The sequence below is a fragment of the Chrysemys picta genome, chromosome 17 (assembly GCF_011386835.1).
Source record: "Chrysemys picta bellii isolate R12L10 chromosome 17, ASM1138683v2, whole genome shotgun sequence".
NCBI lineage: Eukaryota > Metazoa > Chordata > Testudines > Emydidae > Chrysemys > Chrysemys picta.
The window spans coordinates 22348303-22369495 of NC_088807.1; positions in this window are offsets into that span (position 1 = coordinate 22348303).

Sequence of the window (21193 nt, forward strand, 5' to 3'; positions counted from 1 at the left end):
TGGGCTGCAATGAGAGGACCCCATGACCTAACCAGCCGGTTGCAGCCAGAGGAGGGCAGAGAGGAGAGGAGGCCCAGACGACCCTGTTTACCTGGAGAGAAGACAATGGACAGAGGCAGGGCTTGGGGCCGGTGATCTCAGATGCTCAGCTGGGAAGCAGGGGGGCTTGGGGCTGGAAAGGGGGAGCAGGCAGAGCCCACCTGGATGCAGGGGAGACTGGGATGTGCTGGGCTGAGGGAGGCCTGAGGCCCTGAGAGTTTCCTGTGCTGTGTTCAATGCTCAATAAACCCTCCTGTTTTACGCTGACTGAGAGTTGCTCCAGGCTAGAGAACAGGGTGGCATCATCCCCTTCGGGGGGGGAGGCCCGGGGGGTCCAGAGCGAGTGGACTCCCCAAGGGGGCCCATGGCAGAGACAGACGTCCTAAGGCTCCAAGAGGTGCAGCTCCCGGCAGGGCCGGCTTTAAGCTGATTCGGCCGATTCCCCGGAATGGGGCCCCGTGCCTAAGAAGGCCCTGCAATGTCCAGGGCTGCCGGTGGAGCAGGAAAAAAAAAAAAGCCACGTCATTCTTCTCCCCCTCCCTCCAGCACTTGCGCAACCATACAGCTGATCAGTGCAAGCCTGGGAGGGAGGGGTGAGGAGGAGGAATGCGTTGTGCTTGTGGAAGATGCGGGGCCAGGGCGGGGATTTGGGGAGGGATCCAGTGGGGCAGGGAGGGGGCGGAGTCAGGGCGGGGTGGAGTTGGGGTGGGGGGGTGCGAGACAATTCGCGGCCAGGCTTGGGGCCCCGCACCTGCTAAAGCTGTCCCTGGCTCCAGGAAGTGGAGGGGCCAAACCCAGGAGAGAGTGGACCCCCGAGAAGGGCTGTCTCACTGAAAGGGGCACCCCCCACAGATCACAAAGGGCCACCAGTGGGTACAATCTGTGAGTCCATAACATGTTGCATTCTGAGTTTAAAGCTGGCTGGTGACTCATGTAGGTAAAATTAATACGTGATCATGCAATGAAAGGGGGCAGAGTTAAGGAGAACTTAACTGTGGCATTTCCTGGTGCTGGAGGGTTTGACTCTGCAGCCTTCCCTCTCAGCCTGCAAACCTGCCAACTTGGGACACGAGCCGTGGCACTGTGTGAGGAGCAGGCACAATGGGGACACCTGGGTTTGCTGCCCCCTGAGCGGTGATGACGGGTTTACACTGTAACACCTGGTTCTAAGGGGCTTTTCTCAGCCTGTGAAATAAATAAACTAGGTTCAAAAGAAAATTGAAGAAAGAGAAATTCCATCCTGGGCCCCCCAGCGGGTCACCAGCCAGGAGAGACCCAGGGACCTTCTAATTCCCCAGCAGAGATCCTGCCCCCGAGCTGGAGGAGATACTGTCAGTGATTATGTGGCCAGGCCCCTAGAGAGGGATGTGACACAGGCTTGTTAATATAGACATCCCATCTCCCCTCAAATCCCCGTCCTCTCTGCCCCTGTCCTGTCTCCCCTCCAACCCCCGCATCCTGCACCAACTCCAGCCCATCTCCCCCACGTCCCTGTCCCTGCTCCAACCCTCACTGCCCTCTCCCATCTCCCATCCAACACCTGCCCCGTTTCTGTCTCCCCTTGAATTCCTGTCCCCACTCCCTCCCTGATCTCAGCCCATCTCCCCTCTTATGCCTTCCCCCCTGACCCTCGGCCTGTCCCCCAAAACTCCCATTCCCTGCTGTTCTTTGAAGAGGGTCTCACAGGCCCAGAGGGCTCAGGGGGTTTGGAAACGCTCTCCCTCACCAACGTAACACAGGCCGGGGGGGCGGGGTTCATTTCAAACCGATCCCCTGGTTTTACTTGGCTCCTGGGCACACCCCCAGTAGCAGCTGTTCAAAGGCAAAGCTTTCAGGTTAACCCCACAGACAAGGAATCAAACCCAGTCTGTCTATTGAAATGGGGGCTGAGCGACCGCGGCCAACAGCCGGAGTCAGACCGGCTCCAAGTCTCGCTCCATCAGGAGTCACCAGAGCAGAGACACTTGTTTCCGGACCAGCCGGGCTTTGAGGGGGAGGAACTGGTTCATTTCACTCTCCGGACGGACAGGCAGGGCAGCCGCTGACCCCGCTCCTAGTGTAAGCGAGGGAATGGTCCCGCTATTGTGGGGAACTTTCCTGGTTTATACACGCCCCGGTGGGATTGGCTAGCGGAAGGATCTGAGTCCTTGCTCCCACTCCCTTTACCCAGAGGCCTGCCTGACCTCGAGGGTTCCCCTTCCTCCCTACCATGTGGCAGAGTCCTCATAACCCCAGCAAGGCTGGGCCCCAGATCCCTGGGAGCTTGACCCCCAGTCTTGTTGTGGTCACTTAGGACAGGGGCGAGGGTGTCCCGACTCTGGGGCACTCTCTTTGCACCGGATCCTTCCCTGACCCACTGATCAGTACATAGAATTCAGAGCACGTACAATTTATTAAACAGGAACTCATAAACAAATAAGGAAAAGATGGGGAAGGTTAAAGGAAACAAGTCACCCGCCCTGTGGGCACAGGGACACCACAAACAGCAACCTCTGCAAGGGAAAGGAAGTTCACAGTCTCTTCCTCACAGGTTCTGGCCTCGTGCCCAGGCCCTGGCTGCACCATGGTGATACCACAGGATGACTAATCTGTACCTTAAAGTAGCTCTCTGGAGCCCCTGTGTTCCTCACTATGATAGAATTATGATAGGTTGGGTACAAAGTTGACTTGTGAGACATCATTTTAAAAGTCTTGATCTGTTGAACATTCATGCCCTGTTGGCCTGTATGTGCTCTCCTTGTATGGGAAGCTATGAAGCATTGCTGTGTGTGCTACTGAAATATGTTGTGAGGTTGGGAGATGCCCACAGCAACCTTTAAACTGCAAGAGAGGACCAGCCAGACAGTGTTAATGGCTCATCAACACTCATCAAGGAAAGAATCCACTATCCCAGAGACTGTGTACTATGGAGATTGCTTGACCAATGGGCACTGGCTGATCCCCGGTCACAGCAAAGATCTGGAAAAAAATATAAAAGAGAGGAAGGGACATAATCCCTGGGCTTCTCTTCCCCACAACTCAACACCTGGAGGAACATCTGGAGGACAAAGACTTTGAACTGGGGAAGGGTGGTCCCAAGCTGGGATGGAGTCCAGTCTGTGCATTAAGGATCTGTGACCTGCTTGTCCCATCTATCAGGGGGAGACACTGCCTGATTCAAACCCTGTTTCATTTGTGGAACCCCTGGCCGGCCCCAGTCCTGGGTCAGACCCAGCCAGCCAATCAACCTGAGCCCAGCCATGCCGGCCGACTGACCCCAGCCCTGTGCCAGCCGAAACAGCCCCAGGCCCAGCCAGCTGGTCAACCCCAGCCCCCGGCCGACTGACCAGCTCAAGCAGCCGCAGTCCACCGTCCCTCGGCAGCGGCTCTAGCCAAGGAAGGCAGAGCCATCCCTGGCCTATTATACCCGCCACCCATGCTGTCCCTGCTCCCTGGCCAGGTGTCCCCTCTGATGGGGCCAGGGCTCAGGGCAGAGCCTGGCTCTGAGCGTCCCATCACCATGGAGCCCCCCACGAGTGTCCTGCTGGGGCTGGGAGTGGGGACGTCGAGCCGGGCCCCTCACCGGCTACCACCATCTCCACCAGGAGATGAAGGGCTCTGATCCGGGCCAGTGGACCACCAGACAACCCCCAGAGGGTAAACTGGGATCCACCCCATCACCTGGAAGAATGAGAAACACAAACTTTGGACAGTGTGGAGCCACCAGGAATGTGCCATCTGCTGATTGAGTCAGCAAAAGCAGGATGCAACAGCTCCCATAGACTAACATAGGAATTAATTCCTATAAGAATGGACTCTAAAGACTGAGGACTTTGAGTCTCCGGTTCTGCTGCCAACCTCCAGGAGCATCAGGTGCATCTGACACAGACTCGGCTCCATCCTCATGACCAAGATACCTGGCCAGTAACTTGGCATGAGCAACTGCTAGGCTGGTAACTATAACACCTATACAGAACTTGAATGAATGATTGTGTGAATGAATATATATATATATCTGTGTGTATAAGGAATAAGTAATGATAGGAATAAGTAGTCAAACGACACTGTTTACTTTTAACTTTGCTTTATTATTATATTTACAATAAATGTGGCATCTTTGCCTCATCCCTCATAACCAGATCCTGCTGGTTTTTATTCTATTGGTATAACATTTTGGTGGAGAATTGCAAAAGGGGGATTATTGGTAGGAAAGCCACAGGTATTGTGAAAGATTGGTGTGCACACCACCAGCTATACTGAGCTTGGCATTTCTATTTTGTTAGCTAAACCTGCTGGCCTCCAGGGAGGAAGTAAGGAAAATAGCTAGAACCTGCTGGCCTCCAAGAAGGAAGCAAGGTAAAGATTTGAAATATATCCTGCTAGCCTCCAGGGATGTAGTAGGGTGATAGATTTAGAATATATCCTGCTAACCTCCAGGGAGGTAGTAAGGAGAGAAATTTAAATAAATCTGTTGGCCTCCAGGGAGGACTGTATTATACTACCCCAGACATGTTTAGAAAAAGACAGGATAGATCAGTGACAGAAGGAGGAATGGAACCAGAAGGAGCGCCTACCTCACCTTTATTAAAGAAATAACACCTTATAAACAAATCCTTCAAAAGTATGGACACAGTCCTTGGACTGAACAAGCCCTTGCAGATATTTATACTATTTCAGATCTAGAGGATAGATCGGCACAATACATCCTCATGTACAAACCTTCTAGCACTGCCAAATGCAACGCGGCAGCAATTTGGCTATTATGGGAGGCATGTAATGACAGTTACCTCCGCTTAGCTAACTGCAAAGAAAAGAAAAACTCTCTGCAGGAAAAGCTAAACCAATTGGAAAAAGGGATAGAGAATTGGAAAATCATGGCAATAAACTCACAGAATCAAATGGAAATGATAAAAGAGGTACTGCAGGAATGTAACGGTACAGAAAAATTCTTGACAGATCAAGTTACCGCACTTAGGGGACTAGAAAGCGAGAACCAAGCCCTGAAGTTTTTTTGCTGTAAGATGGCTACCTTTAAAGCAAAAACAGCAAAAAATCTTCAGGACCAGACTCCAAAGAGAAACTGCTGAGCTCCAGTTCATTTGCAAATTTGACACCGTCAGATCAGGATTAAACAAAGACTGTGAGTGGCTATCCAACTACAGAAGCAGTTTCTCCTCCCTTGGTGTTCACACCTCAACTGCTAGCAGAGCACCTCACCCTCCCTGATTGAACTAATCTCGTTATCTCCATACTGATTATACCTGCCTCTGGAAATTTCCATTACTTGCGTCTGATGAAGTGGGCATTCAACCACAAAAGCTTATGCTCCAATACTTCTGTTAGTCTTAAAGGTGCCACAGGACCCTCTGTTGCTTTTTAGTTGAGGATGGTATTCAACCCCAGAACAGAGGCGAAAAGCCTGGTCCAGATATGCGCAGAATGACTTGGAAATTACTAATGCAATTGGGAGGGGATCAGGACAAATGGAATGGGGCTCCCACGACTGATACCATGAAAGAAATCCTGAGAGTGCAAAACCTTCAGAGGAAGGTAGCCGGGGTCACTACCCCAAGCGCCCCTCCGATGAATGCACCTCCCTTCCCTGACGGGGAGCATGACTATTTCTAGGAAAGTCCGCTGAACATAGAATCTCCACCTGGCATAGATTCACAGATTCTAGGACTGGAAGAGACCTCGAGAGGTCATCGAGTCCAGTCCCCTGCCCCCATGTCTGGAGCAAATACTGTCTAGACCATCCCTGATAGACATTTATCTAACCTACTCTTAAATATCTCCAGAGATGGAGATTCCACAACCTCCCTAGGCAATTTATTCCAGTGTTTAACCACCCTGACAATTAGGAACTTTTTCCTAATGTCCAACCTAGACCTCCCTTGCTGCAGTTTAAGCCCATTGCTTCTTGTTCTATCCTTAGAGGCTAAGGTGAACAAGTTTTCTCTCTCCTCCTTATGACACCCTTTTAGATATCTGAAAACTGCTATCATGTCCCCTCTCAGTCTTCTCTTTTCCAAACTAAACAAACCCAATTCTTTCAGCCTTCCTTCATAGGTCATGTTCTCAGGACCTTTAATCATTCTTGTTGCTCTTCTCTGGACCCTCTCCAATTTCTCCACATCTTTCTTGAAATGCGGTGCCCAGAACTGATCACAATACTCCAGCTGAGGCCTAACCAGAGCAGAGTAGAGCGGAAGAATGACTTCTCGTGTCTTGCTTACAACACACCTATTAATACATCCTAGAACCATGTTTGTTTTTTTTGCAACAGTATCACACTGTTGACTCATATTTAGCTTGTGGTCCACTATAACCCCTGGATCCCTTTCTGCCGTACTCCTTCCTAGACAGTCTCTTCCCATTCTGTATGTGTGAAACTGATTTTTTCTTCCTAAGTGGAGCACTTTGCATTTTTCTTTGTTAAACTTCAATCAGTTTAACTCAGACCATTTCTCCAATTTGTCCAGATCATTTGAATTATGACCCTGTCCTCCAAAGCAGTTGCAATCCCTCCCAGTTTGGTATCATCCGCAAACTTAATAAGCGTGCTTTCTATGCCAATATCTAAGTCATTAATGAAGATATTGAACAGAGCTGGTCCCAAAACAGACCACTGCAGAACCCCACTTGTTATGCCTTTCCACTAGGATTGGGAACCACTAATAACAACTCTCTGAGTACGGTTATCCAGCCAGTTATGCACCCACCTTATAGTAGCCCCATCTAACTTGTATTTGCCTAGGTTATCGATATTAGCACAGCAGTGGAGATTCATGGGAAAATAGACCTTGGATCCTGGAGGCAGACCCCACATATATATTCACCAGGGTACTCAAACTCCTACCTTAACCCTAATAGATACCGGAGCCTCGGTATCCCTAATTAAAGCAAACCCCCGCACTGGCAGAAAAGGGCAGGAGGTGATCTTGCAATCATTTCAAGGGAAACCGAGCATAGGACAAGAATGGGTTTAAGTCCCCTTCATGGTACAGGGGTTTCCCTTCTCGGTACAATGCTTTAACACAACCGGGAATCTAGTTCAAACAAAATACATGATTAACGATGTCATTCTGGGGACGGACTGGTTATTTAAAAATAACATCAGAATTGATTTACCCCGGAGTGCCCTATGGAGACTGGAAGCCCTCCCCCTTTTCTACCAACAGAAAACCAAAATGACATTCTTGCCAAAAGAGGACACCATCCGATCGCAGCCCTCACCGCAGAGCAGCAGGAGGAATGGTGTTCAAAGTTCCCCACGGTCTGGACCCATAAGAAAACAGATTGAGGTGGAATTAACGCTTGTGTTAAAATTGTAGGTGAACTGGTGTCCCCACAGAAGCAATATCGGTATCCCAGGGAAGCAGACACACAGCTCGTCCAAATCATTCAGGACCTGGAAGAGCAGGGAGTGATTAGAAAAACTAACTCCCCTTTTAACTCCCCTGTCTGGCCAGTCATGAAGACAGACGGGCAATCCTGGAGACTAACCATTGATTATATGAGAATCAACAAAGGAAGTATACCCATGGCCCCCATCGTGGCAGATATGACACAAGTCATCCAAAAGGTGCAAGCCACCTCCAGGTATTTTTCAGTTCTAGATCTGGCTAACTGTTTCTTTGCCATCCCATTACATCCAGATTCATGGGACCGGTTTGCCTTCACCATCAGAGACCAGCAGTACACATTTCAGAACCTACCCCAAGGATTCCAAGACTCTCCAGCTATCGCCCACAGACATGTGGTAGATATTCTGGACCAGTTAAGTCCCTATGACCGACCACTCGTCTTTTCCTATGTGGATGATATTTTGGTTTCTGGCCAACTCGAGGCACAGGTGCAGAGACTTACAGAGGACGTCCTTGCATTGATCCAGGACACCGGCTTCAAGATAAGCCTGGAAACAGCACAATTGGAGCAAAACCAGGTCGTCTACCTAGGTATTATCATTGGCCAGGAGGGAAGGCAGGTAGATCAAAGAAAGATACGGGCTTCAATTGAAATGCCAGCCCCTACCGATGTGCACTCCTTAAGGGTTTTGCTGAGCAGATTTAACTTTCCACGACCCCATAGCTATAATTATGCAGAGATCACACTTCCTTTATGGAAACTGCTAAAATAGAAGACGCATTGGGAATGGGGTCCAGACCAGGAGAATGCTTTAAATATCCTAAAGCAAAAAGCCCTAACAGCCACTGCTTTATGCTTCCCAGATGAATCTCAACCATTTGTCATCCGGATAGCAGCTAATGAGGTGGCCATGGCGGCTACTCTCTTGCAACAAAATGAAAACCAAATATTGGTACCTGTGGCTTATGAAGCTAAAAAACAACAGGGAGCTGAACTAAATTTTGACACCTGTGAACGTGAATGCCTGACAGCCGTATGGGCAGTTCAGTCTTTTGAGCCACTTACCGGCAGTGCCCCAATTACTATACAAAGCACACATACGCCTCTGAAATACATCCTATCTGGAAAACTAATCGGAGGCAGGATGTCCAACACCTGAATGGCACAATGGACTCTAACGCTGGTAAACAGAGGAGTCCAGGCTGACACTGTATTCAGACCCGACATGCTGACACATGATCTTATTGAAAAGGGAACTAAGCATGTATGTTCAGCAGTCACACTAGAAAAGAGGTTTCAGAGGATAGCCCAAGCCCAAGCACACACACACACCCCAGAAGAATTGGATCCCATGGGTCAGAAGAGACATATTTGGTTCACCGATGGCAGTTCCATGGTGGTGCATGGTAAAAAGAGAATCAGATATGCAGCCATCAGTTTAGAAGAGGAGGTACTAAAGGGGTATTTGGATCATGGCTCAGCCCAACATGCTGAACTCCATGCCGTATACCAAGACCTTAAACAATATAAAACAGAGAACTGCCCCAAGACTGTATACATCTATGCTGACAGCAATTACTGTGTAAACAGGGTGCAATATTGGATGTTTGATTGGCAGAGGAACCATTGGAAAGCCACAGATGGGAAAGATATAGCATATATAGATGAATGGAGATGGATCTATGCCTGGGTTACCTCTCATCCCAACCAGCTTAAAATCAAACATGTCAAGGCACATGGAAAAGCCTCCGCAGCTGAAACAGTATGGAATAACCGTGCTGATGCCATAGTCAGAGATTATGAAGGGATAGCAGCAGTGACCCGAAGGCAGGAAAAGAAGGTATTAGAAGCAGTCCGCGTCCCGGGAAGAATTGAAAGACAGAAACTGGTGAACATAGCTCATCAGTTCATGCATGAAGGAGTGGAAGGGACGCTGGGAAGATTAAAGCAAGTGGCAGAATGGAAGGGGATGAGAGATGATGTGTATACATGGGTCAGGAATTGTATACAGTGTGCCAAAGATAAAGCTCGTCCTCCACACCAGCCTCAGATGCTACATCAAAGAAGGCTGGGACCCTGGCATAGAATCCAAATTGACTTCATTGATAAATTGCCAAGGAGTAGAGAAGGATTTCGATATCTACTTGTAATCATAGATTCCTTTTCAGGTTCGGTGGAAGCTTTCCCTACGAGGAACAATAGCGCCCGCACAACCGCTAAGAAACTATTCTCTGAAGTGCTTTACAGATATGGGTCTCCTGACATTATTGACTCAGACAACGGAGGATCCTTTGTGGGAGACATATTTACTCTAATGATTAAAGCATTAGGGGTTTCACACAAACTCCATATCCCATACAGACTGCAGTCTTCAGGACAACTAGAGAGGATGAACCGCACTATTAAAGAAGCCCTTAGGAAAGTTGCAGACAACACCGGTAAAAACTGGCCAGAGATACTGCCGCTAAAATTAGCAGCCATTCACAGCAGTAACAGGCTGAGAACTAAGATCCAGCCATACCAGATACTCTTCAGACAGGCAATAAAGTTGGTCATCAACCCAGAACAAGCGGCAGACACAGAGACGAACAATCCGAGTAGTATACCACTCGATAGTATCCATCACCGTGCAATTTTGACAGGTCTGTATGCCCAATTAGGGCCCATTTAGGGCTTATGTCCCGCCTTTCCACCCCGTTTCCAGTAGAGCCAAAGATTGGCGCTGTTGGCCATTTTGAAAAAATCTGTGTGTGTGTTTCAGTAGGGGTAGTGTTGTGGGTGCTTGTGCTTGGGTACATGGAAAGAAAAAGGTTGAAAGAAGAGAGTGGGAGAGTGTAAAGATGAAAAAAGAAAGTTTGAGTAAGATTTAGAGAAAAAAAGGAAAGAAAGGTTCTTTGGGGTGGTTGAGTTAGGAGAGAGGTTGGTAAAGACAGGTTATTCAAGAATAGAAAGATAGAACTTAAAGAAAAGAGGAAATATTTGTTTTTAATGGTTAGTTTAAGAAAAGAGTAAAACAATATTGAAAACTAGGTTTAAAAAGGAAATTTACTAAGGCAAACCCTGTTTTGTAAGCCCAGGATAAAAAGTAAATAAAAAACCATTAAGCTATTCCATATCCATTTAGGTTAAGAAAAAAACATTTAAAAACAATAAAACGAGGTTTAAAAAGTGAATTACTAAGGCAAAGACTGTTTCGTAAGCACAGAGTAAAAAAGTAAATAAAAAACCATTAAACTATTCAATACCATGGTAGGTTATGGAAAAATCCTTTAAAACATTAAATAATATTAAAAACTAGGTTTGAAAAAGGAATTTACTAAGGCAAAGCCTGTTTAGTAACCCCATGGTAAAAGGGTGGCTAAGAAAAAAGCCATTAAATTATTCAATACCCGGGTAGGTTAAGAAAAAAGCCTTTAAAACTTTAAATAATATTAAACTAGGTTTAAAAAGTGAATTACTAAGGCAAAGCCTGATTCATAAGTGTTGCGGATTGTGGGGGAGTTAGGGCCCTGCACCCCTCTTCCCGAGATTCACTGCGACTCTCAACCAGCCAGTAAAGCAGAAGGTTTATTTAAGGACAGGAACACAGTCTCAAGCAGAGCGTGTAGGTACGACCAGACCCCCTCAATTAGGTCCCTCTGGGAGGTTCAGGGAGCTTAGACCCCAGCTTGGGGTTCCCTGCGTTGCACCACCCAGCCCCAACCGAAACTAAACTCCCAGCCCCTCCCGCTGCTCCTCTCCTTTGTTCAGTCTCCCGGGCAGAAGGTGTTAATTCTCCCCACCCCCGTTCCTGGCTCAGGTTACAGCTCAGGTAGCTTCCTTCAAGGGAAGTCCCACATCCCCACTGCAACCCCCCTGCAACATTCCCAGGTCAAATCTGCCCTGCTCCCTGCTCCGTCACAATAAGCACAGGGTAAAGAGGTGAAGAAAGAAGCCATTAAACTATTCAATATCCATGTAGGTTAAAAAAAAGCCTTTAAAACATTAAATAATATTAAAACTAGGTTTAAAAAGTGAATTACTAAGGCAAAAGTAAATAAAAAACCATTAAACTATTCAAGACCAGGGTAGGTTAAGAAAAAAAGCCTTTAAAAACATTAGAAACTAGGTTTAAAAAGGATTTTACTAGGACAGGACCTGTTTGGTAAGCACAGGGTAAAAAAATGAATAAAAAAACGTTTAAACTATTCCATACCCATGTAGGTTAAAAACAAAGAAAGGTTAAAAGAAAGATCAGGGCAAGAAAAGGGAAAAGATAGCCCTCTTTGCAAAGGGCAAAAATAGAGAGCACATGGTAAAATCAGAATAAGAAAGAAAAATAAACAAAGAGAGAAGCAGGTAGAGCCTGTTTGGTAAGCACCGGGTAAAAAAGTAAAGAAAAAAGCTTCCAGTATCAGGGTAGGTTAAGAGAAAGAGAGAGGTTAAAAGAAAGAACAGGACAGGAAAAGAGAGCTCCCTTTGCAAAGGGCATAAATAGAGAGCACATGGTTGAATCAGAAAGAGACAGAGAGAGGGAGAATTCTTACCTTTCAAGTCTTTCTGTAGAATGAGGGTATTTTCCTGGTTCAGACCATCTCAGACGTATTACCACCACCTTTGGATCAGCCCAATTAGAGGTTGTTTTACAGCAGTGTGATAGAATTCATTTTTCTGATCCAATCCTAGAGTCCCAACAAAAGCTGCACCTTCATATTGTGCTTACTAAATAAATAACCCCTGTTAGTTTAAATTCTAGGAAAATTTTTTTTAAATTGTTCATTACTAAAAGCTCATGGTTTTATCTTTTATAAAAAAAAACCTCTGTGCAAGGGTTACATGGCAGGAGAAATGTTGGGGGTCTGTTTCTATAGATAAGAATAAAACAGTTAAAAGGGGGGAAGAGAGAGGAGGGGTGGGGGGAAAGGAGGGAGTTGGCTCTTGTTTAGTCTTGGGACTCTAGGATTGGATCAGAAAACAACCTCTTATTGGGCCGATCCAAAGGCGGTGATAAGAAGTCTGAGAGGGTCTGAACCAGGAAAGTTGCCTCATTCTACAGAAAGACTTGAAAGGTAAGAATTTAAACCTAGTTTTTAATATTATTTAATGTTTTAAAGGTTTTTTTTTTTGTAACCTACCATGGTATTGAATAGTTTAAATGGGCCCTAATTGGGCATACAGACCTGTCAAAATTGCATGGTGATGAATACTATCGAGCAGTATACTACTGAAGTGACCAAATTTTTAGAACAGATGACCAAGTGGGAAATCGAACTATTCATATTATACATGCCAATAGAGACATATTAGGAATTGCCACCGCAGAGAAACAAATTACAACCTACCACTGGTATGATATACTCTCTGGATGGTCCCTGACTACCACTGGCATTCTATCAGTAATGCTACACCCCTTGATAGTAGTCTTGATATTACATTGTATTTGTATAATTGGTATGTGTGGCATGTGTTTTCAGATAAAAAGAATGTATGCTAAATTGGAATCAGAAACACATGTTGCCACACAGTACCTTCTCTTAAACAGGCTAAAAAGAAAGTGCAACTAACGATTATATAAATATCATAGTGTCAAAAGGGGGATAATGTAGGGATATTAAAGAAGGTACTAACAGTGATTCCCCCAAGAAACAGTGATTCCCCAAAGTGACAGTGACCCCCCCCCCATAATTTGTCCCCCACACTTTAAAATCCAACGGTTTCACCAAGTACAAAAATCTCTTGCGTCTTCTGTTCGGAGGGTAAACTGGGATCCACCCCATCACCTGGAAGGATGAGAAACACAAACTTTGGATAGTGTGGTGCCACCAGGAATGTGCCATCTGCTGATTGAGTCAGCAACAGTAGGATGCAACAGCTCCCATAGACTAATATAGGAATTAATTCCTATAAGAATGGACTCTAAAGACTGAGGACTTTGAGTCTCTGGTTCTGCTGCCAACCTCCAGGAGCATCAGGTGCACCTGACACGGACTCGGCTCCATCCTCATGACCAAGATACCTGGCCAGTAACTTGGCATGAGCAGCTTCTAGGCTGGTAACTATAACACCTATACAGAATTTGAATGAATGATTGTGTGAATGAATATATATTGTGACAGACCCAGACCAGTATGGGATTCTGGTAGAGGGTAAATATACTGGTCACTGGATGAGTAGTTTTCTGTTCCCTTAGTGACTAGAGCAGGGGCTGCACTAGAGTAATCAGGAACCTGCTAGAACCAGTTAAGGCAGGCAGGCTAATTAGGACACCTGGAGCCAATTAAGAAGAAGCTGCTAGAATCCATTAAGGCAGGCTAATCAGGGCACCTGGGTTTTAAAAGGAGCTCACTTCAGTTTGTGGTGTGAGTATGAGGAGCTGGGAGCAAGAAGTGCAAGGAGCTGAGAGTGAGAGGGTGTGCTGCTGGAGGACTGAGGACCACAAGCGTTATCAGACACCAGGAGGAAGGTCCTGTGGTGAGAATAAGGAAGGTGTTTGGAGGAGGCCATGGGGAAGTAACCCAGGGAGTTGTAGCTGTCATGCAGCTGTTACTGGAGGCTCTATAGACAGCTGCAGTCCACAGGGCCCTGGGCTTGAACCCTGAGTAGAGGGCGGGCCCGGGTTTCCCCCAAACCTCACAATTGACCTGGACTGTGGGTTTTTCCAGCGGGGAAGGTCTCTGGGCTGTTCCCCAACCCACATGGTGAATCTCTGAGGCAAGAAAATCCGCCAATAAGCAAAGGACGTACCAGGATAGAGGAGGAACTTTGTCACATATATATATATATATATATATATATATATATATATATATATATATATATATATATATATATATATATATATATATATATATATATATATATAGTGTGTAAGGAATAAGTAGTGATAGGAATAAGTAGTCAAACAAGATTGTTTACTTTTAGCTTTGCTTTATTATTATATTTACAATAAATGTGGCATCTTTGCCTTATCCCTCTTAACCATATCCTTCTGGTTTTTATTCTATTGGTATAACAGTTGGGGGTTCCCTGGGGAGGGGAGACCCTAAGACTGAGGGGTTACTGCCAGGGGGCAGTGTCACGGACTCAGAGATCATGCCGACTCGTGGCCCCATACTGTCCATGGGGGGGTGCCCCTTTCAGTGAGACAGCCCTTCTCGGGAGTCCACTATCTCTCGGGGTGAGGCCCCTCCACTTCCTGGTGCCGCACCTCTCTGAGCCTTAGCACACCTGTTTCTTGCCGTGGGCCACCTCAGGGAGCCCACTTCCTCTAGACCCCCAGAGCCTCCACCACCCCCGAAGGGTGTGATGCAACCGGAGTGACTCTCAGCCAGCATAAAACAGGAGGATTTATTGAGAGTTGAACACAGCACAGGAAACTCTCAGGGCCTCAGGCCTGGCCTCCCTCAGCCCAGCACACCCCAGTTTCTCTGCATCCAGGCAGGCTCTGCCTTCTCCCCCTCTTCAGCCCAGAGCCCCCCTGCTTCCCAGCTGGGTATCTGATATACCCTGCCCATAGCCCTGCCTCTGTTCATTGTCTTCTCTCCAGATAAAAAGGGTCATAAACTGGGGCCTCCTCTACTCACTTCTGTCCTCTGGCTGGAACTGGCTGGTTAGGTCACTGGGTCCTCACTCTGCAGCCCATTGTTCTCCCACTGGCCAGAACCGGCTGCAACTCCTGACCTGGGTCTCCGGGTCGGGGTCTCAGGTCACCGGTTGCTGGGGTATCCATCCTCCAGGCCATTGCCTGGGGTCCCAAGTGCCCTCCCTGGTTCTCTGTAACAACAAACTTCCTCTCCCCTCACCTCGTTAAACCAGGGAAACTAAGTCTCACCCCCTCTGCATGCAAACCATTGAAACCCCATAGAAAACAAGAAAAACCCCCACTTCATCACAGGCAGCACCCCAGGTACAAGGGCACCAGGGTCCAGGGAGGGACACGGGGGGGCCAGAGCACAGGTGGATCACGGGCCTCCAGAGGGTGCTCCAAGGCTGTGAGAGCTGTGATGAACTGGGACTGTTCTTGCTGGGGTGTGGGAATGCTGACAGGGGAGTGTGACTAGGATGGTCTGCATCGGAGGATGGGAGTCTGCCCGAGGGAACATACCTGAGCTTGTAACATGAGAACCCAGGAGGGGGTTGGAGGTCAGGTGACTCCGGGGCCCGGGAAACTGAACAAAGGCTGTGGGAGGGGTCGCTGAAAGCAGAGTGCTGGAAGCAGGCTGGAGAGATGGCTGGGAGGCAGAGATGGCTCTGACCCCCAAAGGGGGGTGGGCTGGCATGCCCTGGGACTCCAAGCTGGACCTAACTGAGGGTGGCCCTGTTGTCTGTGCCTGCAAGACCTGTCTTGGACTGTATTCCTGTCATCCAAATAAACCTTCTGCTTTACTGGCTGGCTGAGAGTCATGGTGAATCGCAGGAAGCCGGGGGTGCAGGGCCCTGAGTCCCCCAATACTCCGTGACAACTGGTGGCAGCGGCGGGATCTACTGCACCCCGTGGATGGCGCTTCCTGCAGTAAGTGACTGGGGAGCAGTAAAACGAAGGGGGATTGACGGGGACCAGGCGTGCTGAAGAGTGAGAGAGAGACGGTTATTACCCCTGGGAGTGTGTGACCAGCGAGAAGGACTTTTGCAGTAACAGGGTCCCCCGGGGGGATCGCAGCGAGTGGTCCCAGGGGCGGAGGAGTCTGCAGCTCGACCCTGGCAGAGAGGCGGTGACCTCGAGAAGGGCTGGCACACTAGGGGTCCCCCTGGGAACTGTGGGGAGCTGTGAGCACACAGGCCGGTGAGTGGCCAGCAGGAAGATGTATGCCAAGCGGCTTAAGAGCGACCTGGTGGAGCTGTGCAAGCAGAGGGGGCTGTGCATTGGGAGGCTCACCAAAGCACAGCTCATTGCCCGGCTGGAGGAGGAAGATCGCGCGAATGAACTGATCCCTGTGTCTCAGGGAAGCAGCCTGGCAAATGCAGCGCAGGCACCAGTGTCTGTCCCAGCTGGGAGTGGTCAGCCGGCTGCTGAGGGCTTCCCGAGACCCCTCCTTCCTATGCCTAGGGGAAGGGTGGGGAGGAGCCCAGCAAATACCGAAGGCGCCGTGACCCTCCCGGCCAGCAGGGGATCCCCCCGGCGAAGCTCGCCGGCCAGCAGAGGATCCTCCCGGCGACGTTCGGCATCCGTGGAGCGGAATTGGCTGGAATGGGAGAAAGAGCTAAAACTGAGAGAGCTGGAGGATCGTGAACAACAGAGACAGCATGAACGGGAGGAGAAAGAGAGACAGAGACAGCATGAACGGGAGGAGAATGAGAGACAGAGACAGCATGAACTGGAACTGGCAAGACTGAGGGGCAGTGAACCCCCGGCTGCGGTGAGTGAGGGGGGACCCAGGACTGCACGGAGCTTTGATAAGTGCATCCTGGCCCCACGCAAGGAGGGGGAGGACATGGATGACTTCCTGGAGGCCTTTGAGACGGCCTGCGAGCTGCACCGGGTTGATCCCGCGGACAGACTCCGGGTCCTTACCCCCTTACTGGACCCCAAAGCCGTGGCATTGTACCGCCAACTGGGAGAGGCAGAGAAAGGGGACTACGAACTATTCAAAAAGGCCCTGCTACGTGAGTTTGGGCTGACTCCTGAGATGTACCGGGAAAGGTTCCGGAGTCAGGATAAAACCCCTGAGATCTCATATCTGCAACTAGCCGTCCGCATGGAAAGATACGCCAGCAAGTGGGCTGGTGGGGCCCAGACGAAGGAGGACCTGATTAAACTGCTGGTACTGGAGCAACTGTATGAGCGGTGCCCATCCGACCTGAGGCTGTGGTTGGTGGACCGAAAGCCAGAGAACCCGCGACACGCAGGGCAGCTGGCCGATGAGTTTGTAAAGAGCCGGTCAGGGGGTGGCAGGGAGGATCCCCAAAGGAACAGGCCGCCGCGATGCAGAGAGAGAGTCACCCTGGGACCTCCCAAAGGGGGAATATGGGGAATCCCCTCCCACGGGGAATGCCCAGCGTCAGGGACAACCGACCGGCTCGAGGGGACCCACAGGACATGAGCTGCTATTACTGCGGCCGAAGAGGCCACGTTCGGGCCCAGTGCCCCAAGCTCAAGGACAGACTGAGCAGACCGAACCCGCATAGGGTTAACTTGGTAGAGGCCCAGACGGACGAGGGGCAGGCTTCTCACGCAAGAGGGGCTGGCAGCTTATCAACTGCTCAAGAGAGAGAAGGGAACCAGGCCAGCTCCTCTAGGGGGCTGGATGCCCCAGACTCAGGGTTTTTGGTTTATACGGTGGGCGCGGGGCTGTCCCTCCGGAGAGAGTACCTTGTTCCCCTGGAGGTGGATGGGAGGAAGGTCAATGGATACTGGGATACGGGCGCAGAGGTGACGCTGGCCCGGCCCGAGGTGGTGGCCCCAGATCAGGTGGTGCCCAACTCCTACCTGACCCTGACGGGGGTGGGCGGAACACCAGTCAAAGTGCCCGTGGCAAGGGTACACCTGAAGTGGGGGGCCAAGGAGGGCCCCAAGGATGTGGGGGTATACCCGTATTTGCCCACTGAGGTATTGATGGGGGGGGACCTGGAGAACTGGCCCAGCAACCCCCAAAAGGCACTGGTTGTGACCCGCAGTCAGAGCCGGCGAGGGGCCCTGCGCCCTGGCCTTGGGGGGGGTGCCTTGCCTGAGGCGCAGGACCCTAACCTGGTGGGGAGGGAACGCCCAGGGACACGGCTCAGGGAGGCTGCAGCTTCAGACCCAGCGGGCGAGAAAGAGCAGGTGGCCATCCCTGTCCCAGCTGCTGAGTTCCAGGCCGAGTTGCAGAGAGATCCCTCCTTGCGGAAGATAAGGGACCTGGCCGACCTCAATGCGGTACAGACCATGGGACGAGGTGGCCGGAAAAGGTTCCTGTGGGAGAAGGGGTTCCTGTACCGAGAATGGGCTCCCCCAGGGAAAATGGAGTCAGGGGGGATCAGGAGGCAGCTGGTGGTACCCCAGAAGTATCGCCGCCAGCTGCTGTGCCGGGCCCATGACATTCCCCTCTCAGGGCACCAGGGAACCTGGCGTACCCAGCAGAGGCTGCTACGGAGCTTTTACTGGCCTGGGGTCTTTGTTACTGTCCGACAGTACTGCCGATCCTGTGACCCCTGTCAGAGGGGGAGGAAGGCCTGGGACAAGGGGAAAACAGCTTTAGGACCCTTGCCCAGCATAAAGGATCCTTTCCAGAGGGTGGCCAAGGTTAAAAGGGCGGCTCTAAACCAAGAGAGCCCAAAGCACAGACCTCCAGACTGGAGCGCTGGGAGAAGACCACAGCCCAGTTGGAACCCCAGAGGTATGGGGGTGGGAAAAGGGCACAGGCCGCATAAACCTTCCCACATGCGAACTGCGAGTGCCATCAAGCACCCCGACCTAAGGGGGGGCGTGAAACTGAAGGGGCCTGGTGTAATTCCCACCAAGGAACTGGAGGGATGCGGGGGCATCCATGGGAACGGGGGTAGGTTCGAACTTCCCCAGGTCACTGGCTAAAGTGACCCCGCTCAGTTCGGTCTCGAAGGGGGGAGAGATGTGACGAACTGGGTCTGTTCTTGCTGGGGTATGGGAATGCTGACAGGGGAGTGTGACTAGGATGGTCTGCATCGGAGGATGGGAGTCTGCCCGAGGGAACATACCTGAGCTTGTAACATGAGAACCCAGGAGGGGGTTGGAGGTCAGGTGACTCCGGGGCCCGGGAAACTGAACAAAGGCGGTGGGAGGGGTCGCTGAAAGCAGAGTGCTGGAAGCAGGCTGGAGAGATGGCTGGGAGGCAGAGATGGCTCTGACTCCCCAAAGGGGGGTGGGCTGGCATGCCCTGGGACCCCAAGCTGGACCTAACTGAGGGGGGCCCTGTTGTCTGTGCCTGCAAGACCTGTCTTGGACTGTATTCCTGTCATCCAAATAAACCTTCTGCTTTACTGGCTGGCTGAGAGTCATGGTGAATCGCAGGAAGCCGGGGGTGCAGGGCCCTGAGTCCCCCAATACTCCGTGACAAGAGCTAATTCCCGAAGATGACCAGCAGGAGGCACCGCAGGCATGAATCTGCACTCTACAAGAACACTTCAATCTCTCTGGTCACTCAATAACATACCTAAAAGTGACAATTCTTCAACAACAAAACTTCAAAAACAGACTCTAACGTGAAGCTGCAGAACTGGAATTAATTTGCAAACTGCACAACATCAGATTAGGCCTGAATAAAGACTGGGAATGGTTGGGTCATTGCAAAACCTAAATCTAATTTCCCCAATACTGATTTCTCCCTACTGTTACTCACACCTTCTTGTCAACTGTCTGTAATGGGCCACACTCTTACCACTTCAAAAGTTATTTTTCCTCCCTTAGTATCCTGCTGTTAATTGATTTGTCTGGTGCCGCTTGCTACCTCACTGGGTGCTGGTGTCTCTCTCCAGGGACTGGGCAGCCTCCCTCCAAACTCTACCAGCCCTTTCCACCAGGAGCACTCTGGGCTGTGGGGAGCTGTTGCCTGCTGTCCCATCTGTTTTCTTTCTCACCCTACTTCAGCTGCCCAGGAATCCTTGGGGTCATAGAATCATAGAATCATAGATTATAGGACTGGAAGGGACCTCGAGAGGTCATCGAGTCCAGTCCCCTGCCCGCATGGCAGGACCAAATACTGTCTAGACCATCCCTGATAGACATTTATCTAACCTACTCTTAAATATCTCCAGAGACGGAGATTCCACAACCTCCCTAGGCAATTTATTCCAGTGTTTAACCACCCTGACAGTTAGGAACTTTTTCCTAATGTCCAACCTAGACCTCCCTTGCTGCAGTTTAAACCCATTGTTTCTGGTTCTATCCTTAGAGGCTAAGGTGAACAAGTTCTCTCCCTCCTCCTCATGACACCCTTTTAGATACCTGTAAACTGCTATCATGTCCCCTCTCAGTCTTCTCTTTTCCAAACTAAACAAACCCAGTTCTTTCAGCCTTCCTTCATAGGTCATGTTCTCAAGACCTTTAATCATTCTTGTTGCTCTTCTTTGGACCCTTTCCAATTTCTCCACATCTTTTTTAAAATGCGGCGCCCAGAACTGGACACAATACTCCAGCTGAGGCCTAACCAGAGCAGAGTAGAGCGGAAGAATGACTTCTCGTGTCTTGCTCACAACACACCTGTTAAGGCATCCCAGAATCATGTTTGCTTTTTTTGCAACAGTTGACTCATATTTAGCTTGTGGTCCACTGTAACCCCTAGATCCCTTTCTGCCGTACTCCTTCCTAGACAGTCTTTTCCCATTCTGTATGTGTGAAATTGATTTTTCCTTCCTAAGTGGAGCACTTTGCATTTGTCTTTGTTAAACTTCATCCTGTTTAACTCAGACCATTTCTCCAATTTGTCCAGATCATTTTGAATTATGACCCTGTCCTCCAAAGTAGTTGCAATCCCTCCCAGTTTGGTATCATCCGCAAACTTAATAAGTGTACTTTCTATGCCAATATCTAAGTCGTTGATGAAGATATTGAACAGAGCCGGTCCCAAAACAGACCCCTGCGGAACCCCACTCGTTACGCCTTTCCAGCAGGATTGGGAACCATTAATAACAACTCTCTGAGTACGGTTATCCAGCCAGTTATGCACCCACCTTATAGTAGCCCCATCTAATTTGTATTTGCCTAGTTTATCGATAAGAATATCATGCGAGACCGTATCAAATGCCTTACTAAAGTCTAGGTATACCACATCCACCGCTTCACCCTTATCCACAAGGCTCGTTATTCTATCAAAGAAAGCTATCAGATTGGTTTGACATGATTTGTTCTTCACAAATCCATGCTGGCTGTTCCCTATCA